A 5136-nucleotide genomic window follows, 5' to 3' on the forward strand; every position below is an offset into this window, starting at 1 on the left:
AAGCTCTATGACATAATTGTGGCCAAGATCAACATCCTGATCAGGCCTGATGGAGAGAAGAAGGCATATATTCAACTGGCTTCAGACTATGTATGATTTGGATGGTGCCAACAAAATTGGGATCATCTAAACTGAGTCTAGCTGGCTAATTCTAAATATACCTTTTTTTTTTTTACCATAAGAAAAAGATGGCCATAATAATATCTCCCTTCCCACAAATTCTTTATAAGCTGAATTTTCTATTTCTATATCAAGAAATGGAATCCATTTTCTCTCCCCTTAAATCTAGGCTGGCCTTATGATTCACTTGTGACCAAGAAATTGCTAAATGTTTTGTTATGTGAAGTTCCAGGTTGGAACTTCCACATAATTTTCTTGGGACACTTGGTCTTGGGGTATCTGACCCTATGTAAGAAATCCAACTAACCAGAGACCATCAGGCTAGGAATACCATGCATGGATGCTCTAGTTGATAGTCCCATGTGTGGTCAATCTTTTAGCCACTCCTAACCACAAACATGTGAGTGCAACTATTTGGATTCTCTAGACTAACCCTTCAACGAGCTGAGTCCTACTAAGTGACTTCAGTCACTCCAGGAGGAGAAGAAGAATCACCCAGCTATGCTCTGACTAAATTCCTGATCCACAAAGTCCATTAGACATAATCAAACAGTTGTTATTTTAAAACATTACAGTTTTGGATAGTTTGTTATGCAGCAGTAGTAATGGGGACATCTCCGTGGTAATTATTCACAAACATTTACTTACCAATCTAATACCTCCAAGAGATTAGAAGCTCCATGAGAGGTGGCATGTCTGTGCTGCTCACTATTGTGTCTTGAGTAGCCAGCACAAGATTCATTATGTTGTAGGTGTTCAATAAAGGTAAGAGTGTCCCAAAGTCTTAGGGTTAGTTTTAAGCTATTTAAAGTTTAGCACTGTACAAAGTGTGCTGGAATACCCTATTTTGAAGGAACAAAGGATGGGCTCTTCCAGTTTTAGCCACTTGTAATGGAATCTGACATTTGCAATTTCAGTCATAAGGAAATAAAGCAGAACTAATTTCTTTCGGGCTTCTAAACTGACCAGTCTTATTCAGAATGTTCTACTGAAATGACAAAATGTATTATAAGTAATATTAATATCTTTCTGGAGCTGAAGTAATTTTGTAACATTGAATGTCAGAAAGTAGCTTCATATTAAAACAGAAAAAAAGACTGTGATTAAAGGGAGACTCCAATATTAATAAGAGATAAGCACTATTTCTTATTTTTCACCATCCTTTTTAATAAACTCATTAACCCATGGGATAATGTTTCTGCCTGTGGATATTAGAGAAATTTACAATAGTTGAACTGACCCAGATTCACCTTAAACAAAATGGAATAGGAACTACCAGACTCATTTACATAATTATTTTGGATTCCCTAGACAGAAATAATTTTCAGGGTTGTCTGGTTTGAACAAATCTACAATTCAAACTAGAGGCTTCATTTTTTTTTCTTTCAACTTCTTTGTGATAAGAATCCAAACTGTCTCATGATGTTAAATCTTACCTGAAATGTTTTATACATATCCTGGTCTTCTATTGCAAGGTGATTCTGAACACCCTAAAATTAGAGTGTGAACATGACATCTCTTTATTTCTTCAGAACGCTTCTCTGAATGTTATGTAAAAATGCTACCAACTACCAATTCTCTCAGCTAGGTCTCAAGGTATTTTCTTACAAAGGTGCTCAATAAATCTGGGATTAATTTATTCAATAAAGGTCACTCAGAAGATGGATCACATGGTTATAAATTGATTACGTCGATTATCCCTTCAAAACACGAGTCGCCTCAGATACATAACTTCTTATGTATTCAAAAGTCATCTGTAACCAGGAAACTGCTTGTGTCAAACTCTTTTGAAATTTCTAAGAATTATTTCTCAAAGGTGGTTTCAATGAGCGTATAAAGTCAGGATGGCCGCACTGCATTAACAAATACCCCCTAAATCTAAGTTAATTATTTCTTGCTTATGTTACAAGACAAATTTGGACTAGTGTATGCCTGTGTTGGGTAGGAATCCTCTAATCATTATAGTCTCTCAGGGACCTAAGCTTGACAGAGGTTCCATCTAGAGATATGTTCCCCGGAACACAAACACAGGAAAAGGGCGTTTATCAAATTGTGCACTAACTCTTGATGCTTCTTTCTGGAAGTGATGCCTATCTCATGACCTCACACTTCGTTAACCAAAGCACATTACATAACCATGCCAATTTTGCAGAGTGTGTGGACAAGTGCAAGCACTCCATGAGCCCAGCAGGAGACAGGAACCAGAATGGTTGGTTGTGCACAGCTGTGATGACTACCACTAATTAAAAGGTGAACCAGGGCCCCACAAAAATTAATCAAGCAATCTCTTGTAAAGAGGAAACAAAAATTCCAGACTTTCTCACTCTCACTTAAGACTGATTTCCAAATACCCAGTGGAAAACAGTAAAAATAAAGAAGAGTTTCAAATAACTAGTACCATGTCTGAAAGAGTTAATTTACATTTGCATAAGAAGATAGTATTCAGTATGTGGTAGGAGCTAACTATTATGTGATGCTGGATAATCTACCAGGCATTGCTTAGGGTCTTGCGATCCAGCATCACCTGGGAACTTGCTATAAATGCAGATTCTCAGGTCCTATCCCAACTCTATCAAATCAAAATTTGATTTTAATAAAATCTCTAGGTGATCCATGTGTACATCAGTGTTTGAGAAGCACTAGAGTAGGATATCTGGGGCATGACCATAAAACAAAGAAAAAATAAAATTGAAAAGAAAAAAACGAAAAAAGTTAAATGGAAAAAAAAGTTCCCTTTTAAAATTTGGATTTCAAATTGTCATAAGGCTTAAGAGTCAAAAGCAATTTATAGCATTGAATCGTAGAGGCAAAATCTGCTGTACTTAAGAATTTTATCTCCATAATATTTTGTTTGTTAGGTAAGCCTCATGAGACTGGCATCTTAATTTTCCAGTCTTGAAGGGAATGGCAGTGATGTGATGTTGCTTAGTGGGCTTCGAGGGAGGTCGTACAACATTGTGTCGAGTGCAACTTATACATATAATATTGAACAGAAGGCGTTCAGGTTTTCCCTACACTTGTTTGGATTAATTCTCAGGTCTTCAAAGGCAAACTATTGCTTTCAAACTTTACAGAATACATACATTATTGTTAGGTAGTTAGTTAGGCATGAGCAACAGGAGTGAAGGCCCAGCTCTGTAACCATAGAAACGTCCCTTGAAGACCTGCCTTAAGGAACTCCCAGAAATACCTCCCTTTTAGGGTTATAAATTACCCCAAATCCTAGAGCACATACGCCGTAAAAGCTGCTGGCTAAACCAGCTACAAATGCATGCACAGAAAGTACTGCCTATAACTTCAGCTTCATTATACCATCATTATAATACTATGTTTATGCCTAGAAGTTCATGAATCTAATTATAACAGACCGAATTCTGGGTAAGCACATGAGCAGTAGGCAAAGCATTATATAGCAGCCAACTGTCACTCGAGGTGACTTCACCTACCTATCAGCTAGGACCTCCCATCATGGCCCAAATATAAACAGACCTTCTCATTTCTGCATTGTTACATCCTTTCTGGCTGGAAACTTGCTCCTTCCTTTGGGGAGGAGTCACAGGGCAGCAGCCTTCTTTAGCATGGCCCATCTCCTTCTAAAACATACTTTCAATAAATCTTACTTTTTTCTAAATCTCGCCAACCTGTAATTCTTTGCTGCGTCGGCGGGGAAGAACCAAGGGACAACACGCAACGTCACCACGACTACCATCCTCTGCCTCCTCCTCCCGTACACCTCTGGGGAGACACCGGATTTCACTTCACTCCAGCGGTTACATTATCATAGCCTATCTCAAATGCCATCTATTTTGTGGAGAGGATAATATTTTTGTTTATGTGAAAGACACCCCATTAACATTAAAGTAGTACATATCAGAAGTTATAGTCCCTTTTCTTTCCCCTAAAAACAAGAATATTTCCAAAAAAGAATAAAAAAGAACGGAAGTGAAATGAAAGGAAATAATTGCACAAAATTATTTCCTCTCTGAGTTGCAGGGGTTGGGAACTCTTTTTAGGAAGTTTCAGCCAACATAAATCAAACCAGCTAGGAAAAGGTAAACCTGATTTGGTTCTCAACAATAATGTCCAGAATTGTGCAATGCTTATTGTGAAAATTTCACTCTACATAAATTTCTTAATGAAAGAAGATACAAACTGTTGTATATTCTGTGGTTCTATGTAACATAAATAAGCCAAATTTATCCATCGCAGTTTTATGATGCATTTTCCCTTAAACATGGCCCCGTCTCAAAACTTCTGCAGCAAGATACCGAAAACATTTAATGAGAAACATAAAACACATGTAGATAAGGTAGGAAAATATCTGCGTGTTCAGAGTCAATAAGAACCACCTTAGTTATCATCCTTACATAGTAATTTAGATGTCTCGACACAGTTTTATTCTCATCTGTTTGTAGTAATTTTTCTGCTATCCCTAAAATAAGCGAGTTTCATCAACAGTAGATACATAAAGCTTGGCTATAGTGTTATAGTGCTGCCTCTGGGTTTAGTTCGATAAAAAAAAATGTAAAAAACAAACCTATTTTATAGAAAAGTAAATCATGTTGCCTAACTGAAATATGAGAGACTGGGCAGAACTCCAAGTAAACCTCTTTTTGTTTCTCTTCTTTTTAAAAACATGTGAGTTTTGGAAACATCTGATTCCTGATATAACCCTCAGGAGGTGAATTTGATTATAAAGGAATAATGGCTATTTACCATGCATCTGACCAAAGTTTAGATGTTATAATGCTCTTATATAACCAGGGCACTCAAGGCTTCTCACAAGGCCAGAAGGGCTCCTTTCTCCCTTTTATTTCTTTCCCAGTCATGCTGTCAATTACTAGTTTCTCAAAATTATTCAGGAAGTAATTGAGGACCATTAACAGGCCATTGGAAAGCCCAGAACAACTGCCCAAGGACAGAAAATGCACTGGCTCTCTTTAGAAGAACCTAGGAGAATAGCATGCATATCATGGCCACTGAGTAGGCATTACACAATTTCCTTCTCACAGTGTA

Source organism: Pteropus vampyrus, unplaced genomic scaffold (assembly GCF_000151845.1).
Source record: "Pteropus vampyrus isolate Shadow unplaced genomic scaffold, Pvam_2.0 Scaffold7, whole genome shotgun sequence".
NCBI lineage: Eukaryota > Metazoa > Chordata > Mammalia > Chiroptera > Pteropodidae > Pteropus > Pteropus vampyrus.